This window comes from Emydura macquarii, unplaced genomic scaffold (genome assembly GCF_026122565.2).
Source record: "Emydura macquarii macquarii isolate MOO-44397 ecotype Brisbane River unplaced genomic scaffold, CSIRO-AGI_Emac_v2 contig_1781, whole genome shotgun sequence".
NCBI classification, from domain to species: domain Eukaryota; kingdom Metazoa; phylum Chordata; order Testudines; family Chelidae; genus Emydura; species Emydura macquarii.
The window spans coordinates 135,600-151,161 of record NW_027131918.1 but is presented as its reverse complement, the minus strand read 5'-3'; the positions used below and the strand labels follow the sequence as shown (position 1 = coordinate 151,161).

General features: G+C 51.5%; 1 non-coding gene across 1 annotated transcript; it reads right to left on the bottom strand.

Moving 5' to 3' along the window:
- Positions 1-1,651: 1,651 nt before the first annotated feature.
- On the bottom strand, positions 1,652-1,723 carry TRNAQ-CUG (transfer RNA glutamine (anticodon CUG)). Its single transcript has one exon. It is a non-coding gene; the product is annotated as a tRNA-Gln (tRNA).
- Positions 1,724-15,562: the final 13,839 nt, after the last annotated feature.

Sequence of the window (15,562 nt, the reverse complement as noted above, 5' to 3'; positions counted from 1 at the left end):
AGACCACCTTTTTAAAGTGCTTTGAGATTGGCTGCTGAAATGGGCTCACTACGTGTTAGGGATTATTAACATGGGCAGGAAAAATTGTTACTGGCCCAGATTACCCTCCGGTATTACCTCTCACCCCACTCAGAAAAGAGCCAACTGGACTAGAGAGGGGGCCAGAAATGATGAGACGCCTGTGTGACGACAGACAGAATAGGCCAAGGAGTAACATTTTCAAAGTGCCTAGGTGACTGAGGAGCCTACAGTCCATTTTCAAAAGAGACTTGGGCATCTCGGAGCCTAACTCCCATGGGCTTTTGATGTGTCAAGGATCAGGGTGGGGGCAATCATGCCTAGTGGTCAGAGTCCAGGAATGGAGCTGGAGGAAAGATACAGAGCCAATGGGCAAAGCCAGAGCTGGAGCAAGATCCTCGGAGTCCCGGCCAAAGGCTGCAGCGAGAGTCAAAGCTGAGGCAGGCGACCTTTGTACTTTTCTGTTGAAGCGTCGCCCATTCCCTTCAGAAACACAGTCTTCATTTTTGAAATGTCTTCCTCGAAGAAATGGCAGCCTCTGCGTATTTGCCCCACCGAGATTTGAACTCAGATTTTATGGGTCGGATGGCTAACCACTGCACCCTGGAAGCAGCTGTGGGTAGGTAATTGGGTCACATCTGATTTTCTGTGAGGGACAAAGGTGGGTTTAACCAACCACACAACTACCAAACTAGGATAGGCTCTTTTTGAGTCAAGAGGGGAGCCATACGGAGTTAGTAGGGCTGTTTGGAAATGGATTTCCCGTCACGAGAGGGTGGTTGAAGACCCAAGGAAACAAGAAAATGTTTCAGACCCTGAATTGTGGGGGGAGAAATTTGAATCTCCAAGTAGTTCACAAACAAAAGTCATCCTGGAGCCATCAAAACGAAACCCTTTCCTCGTGGCTTTTCTGGAGGAGGCTTTAGCTCAATACATCGATGGTCCTGTGGTGCAGAGGAACTCAGGCCAGGTGATTTAAGGGTCCCACCTAAGACAGTTCAATAAATATAAATCAATGTATCCACAAAGGTTGAGAAGTGCCTTTTTTTGGGATGTGGTCCTTCTCTCTGAATCACGTGACTCCGGGGTCTGAGGCTTTATGGAACCGTGCCTAACTTTGGGACAGGAAACTGTGACAGATTCCCAGGACTGGCTGGGTATTTGTATGAAGGGAGGCTCACCTCCCTTTGGGTGAAATGGATTTAAAAAGGGTCCTGCCAAAACCAGAGATCACCAGTATAACCAAAGCTTGAGATCGCTCATATAACATGCTCCCAACTGAACTATTTCAGCTAGCCTGTAAGTAGCATCTCAAGAGGCAATGGCTAAGAAAGAAAAATACCCCATCAGCTGTTCCTCTGGTGTTCTCTTTCCTTCTCCATGTTTATGTTCTCTGGTTCCCTCCTTCCTGTCTAGTTTCTATTTACTGTTGACTAAAATTAAAGGTCCTGCCCTTTATAATGGTTATTTGCATCTTTGTCTGTTCCCTCCAGAAACACTGAGCATAAAGTTTTGAATTTTCTTAATGGCAAAAAATTCAGCCTTTGGGAATTTCCCCCCTACCCAGTTTCTGTGAACTTGGAGAGTTGTGCAAATTCAGCCAGGTTTTTAAACCCCAAAAAAGGCACCTGTGAGGTTCCACTGAGATTTGAACTCAGATTGCTGGATTCAGAGTCCAGAGTGCTAACCATTACACCATGGAACCAACTACATAGAAGTGATTTCAGCATGGTCAATTTCCAGTGAGGTATCCCATGTGGTCACAGCCAGCTTCCAATGCAGCTAGATGGCATGTTTAACCACCACAGGTTGGTTCATCTGGAGTCAAGAGAGGAGCAATGGCGTGAAAGATGGTTGGCAAATGGTGTTTCTCTCCCAGGAAAAACATCTTTTCCCCTCCATTGTGAATTGGGATGAAAAACCCTTCCCAAAAAGTGTGTCGATCAAATAATTTTGCTTTGCTTTTCACCCCTTTTATTTTAAATGGTTTTTACTGAGTTGAATCCAGAGGGGAGCTGAGTAAAAATTGAATGGGAGAGGCCCGGGGTTTTCAGTTTGTTTAAAATTTCCTGAGAATTCATCAGTGTTCATGATAATTAATAATAATAGTAATAATAATAATAATAATCATCATAAGGATGAAAATCTGCAAATAATTAATGTCACACTTATTACAACAATAATAATTAAAAGAAGGATGAAAATCTGTGCAAATAATTCATGTCACAATCTTCTAGGCAAACACCGGGGTTCAGATGAGGGGACAGGAGGGTGGAAATAAAGCGACAAATAGAGAAAAGTGCGTGTTTTGAAAGTCAAAGCAGTTTAATGTTGTGGTTTATTTAACACGCTCACAGGTTTGCATGGATCTTCCACAAGGTTGTTTCACTTTGACAGTCTTGTATTTACACTTAGGCTAACTTCTTATAAACACAAACAATCTGCCACACCTTGTATTTAGCTACATCCGTCCTAGACCGGAAGAAGATCTCTGCGTCGCTTGAAAGCTGTCTCTTTGACCGCCACAAAATGGTCCAAGAAAAGAGGTTACCTTCCACTCCTTGTCTATTATCAGAAACCCAGCTGCCTACCGCCGTGTATCGGGTTTTCTGAATGTAATCAGCATTTTCATCCACTGGAGTGGGCCGAAATTCACATGACAATCAGAGGAAACTAAAAATGAAGGTTCTTAATATATAGGGCAGGTCAGATGAACCCAAGTCACCAGACTTTATAAACCTAACTCCGTCCCCCGCAATTTTTGTAGCAAATTTCAAACGACCAGGAGATTTTCCCCCCTGAACTTTTGTTACATTCCATTTTTTCCCTGTAGGTTTAGCCTCCCTCCCCCTCCCACCCCCAAAAAACCCAAAAAACAAAAACCCTGCCACTGCATTAATTAGTCTGAATTATTTAGAAACCCACAGAATCAGGAGGGGTGTTAACGGTACTCCAGACGTCGCTTGCACATATGCTGCGCCATGTGCCGAAATCACAGACGGGGTCATGAGGGCTGGATGGTGATAAATAATTCCTGGAGTCCCCCTCCAAAAAGAGATGAAAATGAAACATTTTCAGTTCTTCAGTGGAAGCCCCGAAATCATCGACAACAAATATCCAATGCCCCTCCACGAAGCACAGAACACTCAAAATTTACATTGAAACCTTTCACTGGCTCTCTCCTTTCGTAGGTATTGGTGCTTTTTTAACCCACCCCGAACCACCAATCAAATACATAAATAAACATATACACCCTGGTTTCGTTAGTAGGAAAAAGGATTTTTTTGTGCGGGGTGGCTAACAACATAACAAAACATAAACACGCATACAAAAACCAGCCAACCCAAAAGCCCCCCCCCCCCCGAGCCAAAAAAACCCAACTCCCCCCAACTCGCAAAGTTATTGGCTTTTTCCCCCCTCCCCACCAATGAAAACTTGAAAAATTCCCACCCTGTTGCTAAAACTGTTTTCAGTTGGGGAAAAAAAAGAAGTTTTGATGGGCGTGGCCTTACCTCCTGTGCTTTGGGTGGCTAGCTTGCGTGGAGGAAGATCGGGGCTAATTATTTGACAATGAAAATCCATAGATTCAAAATTGTGCTCTCAGACCTCCTGCGTAATGCAGGCCGGAGAACTGCCCCGAAGTAAAAGCTGAAGCAAATCTTTTAGAGAAACAACCAGTCTTGATCGACGAATTGTCAGTGATGGACGTACTGGGGACCAACGGGCTAGGCAGCAGTTCTGCAGAAAAGGACCTGGGGGTTACAGTGGATAAGAAGCTGGACAGGAGGCAGCAGTGTGCCCTGGTTGCCAAGAAGGCTAGCGGCATATTGGGCTGCATTAGTAGGAGCATTGCCAGCAGATGGAGGGCAGTGATTATTCCCCTCTATTCAGCACTGGTGGGGCTGCACCTGGAGTATTGTGTCCAGTTTTGGGCCCCCCACTACAAGAAGATGTGGACAAATTGGAAAGAGTCCAGCGGAGGGCAACAAAAATGATGAGGGGGCTGGAGCATAAGACTTATGAGGAGAGGCTGAGGGAACTGGGCTTGTTTAGTCTGCAAAAGAGAAGAATGAGGGGGGATTTGATAGCAGCCTTTAACTACCTGAAAGGGGGTTCCAGGGAGGATGGGGCTAGGCTGTTCTCGGTGGGGGCAGATGACAGAACTAGGAGCAATGGTCTCAGGTTGCAGTGGGGCAGGTCTAGGTTGGATATTAGGCAAAACTTTGTCCCTAGGAGGGTGGTGAGGCACTGGAATGGGTTACCTAGGGAGGTGGGGGAATCTCCATCTTTAGAGGTTTTTAAGCTGTGGCTTGACAAAGCCCTGGCTGGGATGGTTTAGGTGGGGTTGGTCATGCTTTGAGCAGGGGATGGACCAGATACCTCCTGAGGTCCCTTCCAACCCTCATCTTCTATGATTCTATGGAGAATTGACCATGACCTTTGGGGGAAATTGTTCCAGTGATTACATTTATTCTCACCGTTAAAAATGTATGCCTTATTTTCCGTCTGAATTTGCCTAGTTTCGGCTTCCTTCCAGCCCTGGGATCATGTTGGACCTTTGTCTGCTAGACTGAAGAGCCCGTTATCAGATACTTGTAGACATTTATAGACTTGGATCAAATCACCTCTTCACCTTCTCTTTATTAAGCTAAATAGATGGAGCTTTCTGACTCTACCACTCTGCGGCCGGTTTTCTAACCCTTTAATCGTTCTCATGGCTTTTCTCTGACCTCTCTCCAATTTATCTACCTCCTTCTTGAATTGGGGGCCCCAGGACTGGACCTAGGATCCCAGCAGTGGCTGTGATTAAGAGGTACAAAGTCCTCCTGGCTTCTACTCAAGATTCCCCTATTTATATTCCCCAGTATTGCGTTAGCTGTGTTGGTCCCGGCTCATGTTCCCACTGATTCTCCACGGCTGAAATGAAACAGGCTGGAAAGCAGCAGCAACATGGACCGGAAAAAGCGCCCCCAAAATGACAGCCAGGTTGCACTAGAATTCGACAGAAGATTGAAACCCCCCTGCAATGGTTTTCTTGCATTCCTGCACCAAACCACAGATGATCAGAACTTTCCCTTGGATCAGGCCAATTGGATCATAGTCCAGTAGCTTTTAAGGAGGTACGTGGGAAGCCGGGCTAGCCTGGGGCCCGTTTATGACTGGCCTCATGGGTTTTTCTGTTCTCCAGCTTGTTGGTGGTGGGAAGATGTCGGCTGAAATTTTTTTTTCTCCTTGGACGGCCACCCATGCAGTGATCTGGTAAACTAGCCGCGGCAGACATCAGGCGTGGGAAGCATTTCAGGCCCGGCCTGCTGAAACCACAGAGCCTGGGCTGGGACTCATCACCCAAGGGCAAGGCTGGTCAGGGGAAAAGCAGTCTGGAAGCAGGGCGGGGAGGGCAATCTGTGCCCCGTACCAGCCCTTTTCATGGCCCTGCATCGCCAAATCTGTTCCAGCTCCGGTGCCAGACACCTCCTTTCGTGCCGTCAGGGAAAGGGTAGGTCCGTCTTCCTCTGCAGCACACTTCTCCGTCCTCTTTCGCGCCTTTCCTCAGTTCATTGTTCAGATTTCACTGGCGCCCTCACCCCCCCTGTTTCCTCAGCTACTTGGCCAGCCTTACAGAGAAGAGTCATTCCCCATTCCTGCCCTTGAAATGCAGCTGTTTCTGGGGTGGGGCACGGGGGTGGTTTATACAGGGATCCCTCGCCCAACACCGAGATGCAGCCACCTCTGGGGCAGGACGGCTGTTTATACAAGGATTCCTTGCTCAGTGCTGAGATGCAGCTACCTCTGGGGTAGAGTGGCTGGTTACACAGGGAAGCCTCACCCGATACTGAGATGCAGCCACCTCTGGGGTGGGTTGGCTGTTTATACAGAGGTCCCTCGCCCAGTGCTGAGATGCAGCCACCTCTAGGGCGGGGCAGCTGGTTACACAAGAAACCCTCACCCAACACTGAGATGCAGCCACCTCTGGGATTGAACAAAGCAGCTTTTTAAAAAAGTTCACAGGAAAACCAAGTTCAGGCCTGAAAGAGGGTAAGAATATTTTGGGGGGGGGGGGGGGGGGGGCCTAAGTGAAAATGTGACCCACTGACTCGAACTGGAAATCCAGGAGGAATTCAGGGAGGCTGATGAGTGTCGCCACAACTGGAATCTGCCTCGCTCCCAGCAGCCCCGCACCCCCTAGCGCCACCCTGGGTCCTTGGGGCTGGCCCTGACTGCCAGGGGAGAGCGCTCCCGCCCCGCTCCCTGCAGCACAGCGCCCCCTAGAGCTCTGTGGGGATGGGGAGGGCGGGATGGGGGGACGTATTGCAGGGCTGGGCTTGCTAACACTGAACCGAGAGCAATGGGGCAGGCAGGGCAGTGGGGGGGGGGAGGAGAGAGGCATGCTGGAGGAGGCACAGGCTGAGTTCCTGGGGCCCTGCCTTTTCAGGGAGGGACAGGCAGCGTGTGGGGGGGGTGGGGAGGGAGAGCACGCCAGTGCGGTAACGGGGGGCGGGGTGGAGGGAAAGCCTCACAGCTCCTGCCCCGCCAGGCATGCCCCCCAGGCCCTGACTTTGGCACAGTAGGGCTGTGTCAGAGATTCCCCCCCCGCCCAGTGGGTTCCCTGGCGGGATTCAGATCTTGGTGTGTCCCCCCCCCCCCCCCCCGCAAGGCGATTCTTTTCTGGGTGTCCCCGGGAAAGTGGCTCCCTGCCTGCTCCCCCCACACACTTTTTTGGGGTGGGGGGAGCACTTGTCTTTTTGAAACAGGCAGGCCCATAGGAACGTGCAGCAAGCAGGCAGGGGCGGGGGAGGGGGGGACGTGAGCCAGGCACAGCATTGCTCCTTGGGGGGGAAAAGATGCCCTGTGCTTTACCCCACCTGGCCACCAGGTGTCCCTGCTGGGGAAGGGGGAGACACCCTGTGCATTACCCTACCTAGCCACCAGGTGTCCCTGCTGGGGGAGGGGGTGGGAATCCTTCTTTATGCTAATTGACTAGAAAGCGCAGGGGTTCGCGTAGCAAGAAGCAGGGGAACAGGCATGGGGTGCAAGGGCCTGGGGAGCAAGGATGGGGGGTGCAGGGGGCGGGAAGCCAGGGCTGGGGTGCAGGGCGTCCGGGACCCGGGAGGGGGGGCCCAGGAGAGTGGGAAGCCGGGATTCTATTTCACCCTCCTAGACGGGTGTTTATTCCGTGCTCTCTCGCAAAGCCCGTTTCCGTTGGGCCCGAAGCAGCGTGACTAACGCCGGTCACGAGTTGTTTGTTCTCTGCTCCTCTGCCCCTGGGGGGGTGGAGGGGGGGGGGGGCGGAAGCGCGTGCATCGCAACGTCTCCTTTGCATAGGTTTCCTTTTCTCCTGGTTATTTCTCTCCCGGTCCCTGTTGCTGTGTGGTTACGGCTTAGGAGGCAGGTCACAGAAATGGGCCCTGCCCGTGGAGTGGAAACCCAGGAGGGGTTTGTGACGGCCCTGAGTTTCTGGGGATGTGTGTGCGGAGGTCATTTCCAGGTCTCAGATTGGACCCGCAGAAGGGTCTGTCTGCGGCACAGACAAGCTTTACTCTTATCCTTGTGCGTCTCGCTGGTGACCACGCTCTTTGTCCCTGGTTTCTAAACTTTCCTTTAGGCATCCTTGGGTCTAAGCCATGGAGGATAAGGACAGAGACCTGGGGCTTGATTCGAAATTCGGTGGGGAGCCAATGCAGAGAGCGGAGGACGGGGGTGAGGGGCTCATGGGGAGCCTGGCGTGTGGAGGAGACATGCCGCACCGCTTTGTGCTCGCTCGAGGTTCCCAAGTGAAGTGGGAATTGTGTTGCTCTTCTCCAGCCCAGCGGCGATGAAGGCAGGCGTAACTGAGGCATGCACGTTGTTTACCACGATGGGACGAAGTCTCCGAGCGCAGTGGCTCTCAACCAGGGACCCACGTCCCCCTGGGGGTACGCAGAGATCTTCCAGGGGGCACACCAATTCATCTAGGCATTTGCTGAGTTTTACGGCTGGCTACATGAAAAACACGAGTGAAGTCAGCGCAAACTCAGATTTCACGCAGACCTGTAACTGGTTTCGACGGCTCTATATGCTGCCTGCCGAAATGAAAGTACAATATTTATATTCTGATTGATTTCTTTTATAATTAGGTGGTAAAAATGAGAAAGGAAGCCATTTTTCAATAATCGTGGCCTGTGACACTTTTGTATCTGATTTTTTTTAAAGCGAGTTGTTTTTAAGGGAGGCTAAATTTGAGGGATAGGGGACAAATCGGACCCCAGAAACGGCTCCGATAGTCTGGAAGGGTTGAGACGGTAGAAAGCCTCACCTAAACCTGCTGCCTGTTCATTTCCTTGGGTGACCCCTGCTTTGTGTGTCCAGCAACGGGGTAGAAATAACTCCACTTTCTCCGCCCCATTCAGCGTTTTACAGAGCTCTGTCCTAGCCGCACAGAAGAGCCCAGCCTCCGCGAGAAACCGAAGAGCGCCCCTAGACAGCGGGCTGAGCCGACCGGTCTGTGGCGCGAGAACCTTCCGCCCACGGAGACTTCCCTCCGCCCATCGGCCTCCCCTCTGCCTTGCCCGGGTCCAACGTCATCTGCCTTCGTTCATGGGTGGATTTCCCAGCACAGGGCTGCCTTGGTGGTGGTGGCGGTGCGGTGGCGAAGACAGCCAGAGCTGTGGGTCCCGTATGGGTCGGTTGGCGTTGGAGCCGGTTGCCGGAAAGGACCAGAGAGAGAACTGAGCCTTTTCCCCACCCCCATCGCTTGGTAGCCTGTTGTAGCTCATGCGCCTGGTCCCCTGACGCTCTCTCACGGCCAAGAGCGTCGGGCCCTGCAGCAGAGGGCTGGACCAACGGGACTGGACGTCTGGCTGTGCCGTACCCCGGCTGCCCCCCCAGCGGCCCCTCGTGGCCAGAGGACGCTCTGCAGCAACCCGCTCCCCTTGTCCCCTTCTTTAAGGACTTGCACGGTTCAAACCCTGTTCGAACCATCCCCGTAAGGGGTCCCGTTTATAGAGGCTCCTGGCCCCATCCAGTTTGCCTAAAATAACACAGAACAAACTCTCCCCACTGTCTCCCCCCAGTTTTGGCTGGGCACATCCCCCCTCGTCCCAGAGGCGCCGTCTGCTTCCCATGACCTCCTGGCTGCCTTTCAACCTCCTCCGTCAGCCTTGCTCGCTAGGCCCCTGCTCCTTGTGTTTTTCCCCTGCTGACTCAGGGCCCTGCAGACGCCTTCTTGCTCCTGGCAGCGCGGCTCCTGGCTCGCTGCTCTCTCCTGCGCTTCCCCCTTCGCTCCAGCGTCCTGGGATCAAACTTGTTCAGCCCAGGGGTGGCTTGTTCTCTAACCAGGACCGGCTTCGCCCCAGATGCTCCAGCCCCACTGAAGTCCTTGAGCCACTGACAGCCGGAGAGCGGCCGCCCGCGCCACGAAGGGCGTGTTCGCACCCCAAGAACTGCCTCGGCCTGAGTCACGCCGGCCAGGTCGCCGCTGGGGTGATGGCGTCGCTTTGGTGCGTCCGCCCAGCGCGCCTCGTCAGGCGTGCTGGTGTCGCTTATCGTGGCGGGGCAGGGCACGGTGGGCAGCTCCGGAGACAGTCGTCTGTCTGCCCCGACGCCCCCTCGATCTGGCTACGCTGACCCTTGATGCCACGCTGCGCGGGGAGGTGGAGTTCTTCAGTCTACAATGGTGTAGTTCAGACTCTGCCATGCTAGCTCTGTAGTGTAGACCGGGCCTAAAGCAGTTTCAATCCCGCGTCCTGCCAGAATCCAGATCATGCCGGCTCTAGGATTTGGGCTTCAGTTAGATGCCGTGTAGCTGGCTTAGCTCAGGAAAGCGAGGTTTGACCACAGGGATAATTGGCTGGGACTGAAGTATCCAAGGTTGGTTGGTGTGAGGGGGACGTCTGTATTGTCTGTGAAGGGGTTTAGGTGGCTCAGAAGGGCTAATTGAAAATGGAGCTCATCTGGGCAGGGATGTGTGACTCGTTCGTGCCCAGGGTAGCCACCTGAAAACGCCGAGGTCAGGGCAGGCTGTGAAAGCAGAGCAGATTCTCCCAGCACTGGTGGGTGACACTGAAGTCAGATTTCCCAACCAGCCACAAACAGTGCTTCTGATTCCCCACACTGGTTATCAAGAAGCTAACACAAAAATACACACAGCCCCTTTTACTGTATTTCAGTCTCCGACTCCCAATCAGCCACTAGGTCCAGTAAAGAGGCCAGTTATGTAAACTCTATGCTCTTTACTAAAAAGGTTCCTCCTGACCCCAAAGGATCAGCCACAGCACCAGATCAATGTAAGTTTGGATCTTACCCAAAATCCCATGCTGCCAGCCAATCCTTTAGTGACTAAAACTAAAGGTTTATTATAAAAAGAAAGGAACAAACGATAAGAGAAATGTTAAAGGATTAAAGCAATCAGACACATGCAATTGATTTGAAAGTCCAGATACATCAGGTTTCTAGAATTGTGGCGTTTGCAGGCTTGTACAGTCCCTCTGGTGACATCCAGTATCTGGATGAGTCTCGGTTCTTTGTTTCACAGCTTCAGTTGTAGATGACTTGATCCAGAGTTAGGTGAAGTTTGACGATTGAAGACAAAATGGATGTGGTTCTTTTGCAGCTGCCTTATGTCCCTTGGCCTTTGCCATGCTGCTGCCTGTGGAAATTTACAGGAATAAGATGGAGTCCAGGGTCACATAAGTAAGTCCTGGTGACTCATCAGGTATGTCCCTGGCTTCTCCCCTTGGGCCCATCCTACCTGTGAGTTTCCTCAATGGGCTATTAAGCAGGCTGGTGCTGCAGCCATCCTGTCTGGTGTGTCGCCCAGAAACACAGCACAAGTTGAAATACAGATACAAACATCTCCATAACTTCCATTACACATGTAACACATGAGCAGAAACATTATTATATTAGCACATTACAGCCTCTCTAATGGTACCTGACACGGCCCATCTCCTATCAATTATTATGATTTTGACATATTGATGTTAAATAATATAAGAAATGCCCCCCCAATCCAGCCAGCGTGACACCCCCAATGCGAGATTGATGTAGGAGGTTGTAGGAGCTCCCGAATACACCTCCAAGGTCACCCTAATCCAGCCAGTGTCACAGGGTAGACAGGGGTTGTATAAAGCCAGAAAGGGCGAGCAGAAGGGGCTGCAGAGAGGCGATCTGTGGGTCTACTGAGGGGAGAAGGAGAAAAGCCAGGAGAGAGCAGGAACCCCTGGGGTCTTGGCCCTGATGGATGGAGTTTACCCAGAGGCGAGGAGAGAAGAAAGCCAGTGGAGGGCAGAGTAGGAGGACATCCAGGGCGGAGTCCATGGTTGTTGCCCTTGGGTGCGGGTTGTTGCGTCCCGGCGCCGACACCAGATTAGTGGGAGGGCCTGGGTTCCCCGACCTGCCCTTGGGGAAGTGGCCCAGTCTTGAATAGGAGGACTGGCTGGAGTGGCACACGGACAGCTGTTCCAGTGAGACTTCGATTTGGCAGAAGGGAAAATTGGATAGCCACAGAGAGAAAGCACTGCGACTCCTGGAAAGCAAGAGGGGCTGTGGCATGAGGGGGTGAAGAAAGAAAGAGTCAGATCGGGCAGAGCTGAGCCCCCCCACCCCTCCCAACGGAGCCCCAAAGAAGCACCACGGCGGTGATGAGCCCTTGTGACAGTCAGACGGTTGCGGGGCTGTAGGGGGAAGAGACGATGCTGTCTCTGAAAGAAGCGGTGCCGCATCCGGATGGGTGAACGTCCCGCCCTGGGAGAAAGGCCGGCAGGGCCATTGGTCGGTGGCTGCAGGCAGAGCGGATCCAGGAGGCCTGAGCAGGCTTCGCGAATATGAAGCGAAGCAGGACAATGGTTCTCCAGTCCACCCGGCACTCGGCGCCGACGCGGGCTGCACCAATCCGATGGGATGAAGCCGTTAACCGTCCCGTGCCCCGACTCAGCCTTCGTCTACCCTTCCTTCTTCACCGCAGCCCAGATGCCAAGGCCAGCCTGACCAGTGCCACCTCCTGCCCGTCGCAGGCCACAGAACCTCGCCCCACCACTTTGTCCAGCTCCGGGAGGCAGGAAACCCAGGAGACCCACGTGGGTGAGGGGAAAGGCCGGAGCGCTTTGGGGACCGGTGTTTCCACGGCCGAAGCCAACGTTGAGTGGCCAGTACCTCAACGCCACGTCCTGCGGGCGGGGGACAGTTGTCCTTCAGCCAGCTTTGGGATTTGTTGGAGGCAATGAGACCAGTATTGTTGGTCTTTCCTGTGGCCCGAGCGCTGAACGGCCTCTGCACGCGGCTCTAACGCACCGTTCGAGACAGACGCTGGCTTGTGATGTTCTCTGCTGTGATATCTAGGCTGACGGTCCGGTCCAGGGTCTGACTGGCTAGGTGGGTTGGAGTGGAGGTGACCTGGGAAAATCCTAGGGCTTGCAGACACTTGAATGCTACGGCAGCCCAGCCGGTGCGTAGGTATTGCACCTCTCCAGGTCTAGGACCAGGTCTTGGCAACACAGACAGTGTCAGGTGCTTTGACACAGACGAAGGGCTGGATTGTTTGCTGCTTGTTAGCAGCTGAGCGGGTGATGACCCGCATCTGCTTTAATTTGCTCTGCTGCCGGCCCACGTGGGTCATGAACTCAGGCCGTGTTTTGATGGGTTCTCCCCCATCCCTGCTCCCCAGACGCCATAGGATCATAGAAACGTAGGCCCGGAAGGGACCTCACTAGGTCATCTCATCCAGTCCCCTGAACACAAGGCGGGACTGAGTAATTACTAACCGTCCCTGCCTGTCTCTGCTCCCCAGCCTCCGTCACCACCGTCGCAGCTCAGCTGTGCCACGTGGCTGCATGTCTGTCTCGTGGTGCGTGTTCTCCCCAGAGGGAGACGCGGGAAGCGCGGCCTCTTTGGGTAGGTGGCTTTTTTTTTTTTTTTTAAATAATAATATACCGGTTGCCCTGTGTTTATATAAGAAATGGCTGGGAAATAGGGGAGAGGCTGAGAGAGTAACCAGCCCGGGGCAGAGGTGGACCATGGTGCTTAACGCTTGGCTGGAATGTGCCCAGACGCCATGGTGATAGGCGTGGCAGACAAATGTATAAATAGACTAGAACAGTAGGTTGGGGGAGAAGCGATGAGGGTGCAGGGACAGGAATTGAGGTGTCGGGGGTCGGGGACCAGGGATGGGGGGGTGCAGGGGAAAGGGATGGGGGTGCAGAAACGGGGTGCAGGAGGGTGGAGGGGGCTGGATTCAGTACATGCTACACAGAGACACTTGCAGTTTCCCTGCTAGACACCCGCAGATGACTCTACGCACTGCTAGACGCACACACCATGACTCAATACCCACACTGGCACACTCAGCCCTGTGTCTGCACATCCACCTCATTGCACCATGTGTGCACACACTGCTGCATGCTCTCGCACACCAGCCAAATCAGCTGGGAGGAAGAATTTAATCAGAAAAATGTCCATGATAACTGAGAATCACTTAAGAATGCCTTAGCAGATGTCTCAAAAGACACAATCAAAGAAGAAGTCCGTACTGGTTAAAAAACCTAACGTGTTTAAGAAGGGAAGTGAAGGCACTATAAAAAAATAAAACAATATATACAACAAATGAAAGAAAGGAGAAGTTGATGTAATGAATATAAACCAGAAGTTATTAATGGTAGAAAATTGATAAGGGAAGCAAAGGGCACAAGGAGAGCTCTGTGGCCAGTAGAGTTAAGGACGATAAGGAGTTTTAAAAATATATTAGGAACAAAAAGAATCCGAACAATGGTACTGGTCCATTACTAGAGGGGAAAGGTAGAATTATTAATGATAATGCAGAAAAGGCAGAAGTGCTCAATAAATATTTCTGTTCTGTATTTGGGGAAAAAAGATGATCTAATCTCATCTAATGAAGATGATAACACTCTTTCCACTCCACTAGCATCTCTGGAGGATGTTAAACAGGAGCTACTAAATTTAGACATTTTTAAAATCAGCAAGTCCAGAGAACTTGCATCCAAGAGTTTTAAAAGAGCTGGCTGAGGAGCTGATAGTGGTTAATATTGATTATCAATAGACCTTGGAGCAGTGGAGACGTTCCTGAAGACTGGAAGACAGTGAATGTTGTGCCAATATTTAAAAAAGGTAAACAGGATGACCTGGGCCTGTCAGGCTGACACAGATCCCAGGCAAGATAATGGAGCAGCTGATACAGGATCTAATGAATAAAGAATGAAAGGCAGGTGAGATAATCAGTGAAAATCTATGTGGGTTTATGGAACATAGATTTTGCCAAACTAATTTGCTAGAGATTACAAATTTGGCTGATAAAGGTAACAATTTTGCCATAATATACTTAACTTAGTCTTTGGAAGGTGTTTAAGTTGGTAGCGCAGGACCTTTTGATTAAAAAATTAGAATGATACAAAATGAACATGGTGCCTGTTAAATGGATTAAACTTTGGCTGATGGGTAGGTTTCAAAAATTGAATTGTATATGGTGAATTGTCAGCGAGCAGGTCTCGTTCCGGTGGAGTCCTCCAGGGGCTGGTTCTTGGCCCTACACTATCTCACATTTTTATCAAGGCCCTGGAAGAAAACATAAAATCAGCCCTGAAAAAGTTGGCAGATAGGATGAAAATGGGGAGAATGATACATAACAACAAGGACGGATGCAGAGCGAGCTACACGGCTCGGGAAACTGGGCGCAAGCAAAGAAGACGCGTTTTAATAAGGCTAAATGTAAATGTAGACATCTAGGAACAAAGGACGTCAGCCAGATGGGAGAATCTGTCCTGGGAAGCTGGGACTCTTGCCAAGATTCGGCGCATCGGGGTGGATAATCCGCTGAATGCGAGTTCCCAGTGCGTAAGGGCTAATGTGATCCCAGGATGCACAAACAGAGGAATCTCGAGTAGGAGCCGAGGGGTTATTTCACCTCCGTATTTGGCACAGGTGCAACCATTGCTGGAATCCGGGGTCCAGGTCTGGCACCCCCCGATTCAAACGGGATCTTGAGAAATTAGAGAAGGTTCAGAGAAGAGCCACGGGACTGATCAAAGGCTTAGAAAAGCTGCCTGGTCATGACAGACGCAAAGAGCTCGACCTACGGAGCTTAATGAAGAGAAGGTGAAGGGTGACTTGATCCCCGTCTGTAAGTATCTACACGGGGACAAATATTTGATGCCTGGCTCTTCCATCTAGCAGGCAAATGTCTAACATGCTCCAACGGCTGGAAGCTGAAGCGAAACAAATTCGGACTGGAAATAAGATAATGATTTTAACAGCGAGCGTAATTAACCATTGGAAGAATTCGCCAAAGGTTGTGCTAGATTCTCCACTGCTGCCCATGTCCCAGTCAAGATTGGCTGGTTTTCTAACAGATCCGCTTTAGGCTTTATCTGGGGCAAGTTCTCCAGCCTGTGTTAGACGAGAACATCACATGGGGCCCTTCTGGCCCCTATGAATCGATGACCCTCGAACTCTCCACACACGCCCAGACCCGGAGCAGCCATTCAGAAAAGCTCAAGGGGAGTGTGGGACGTGGTGTTAGCGCAGGGCGCATCGCCTGTGATTGTTTTATACCCTACAA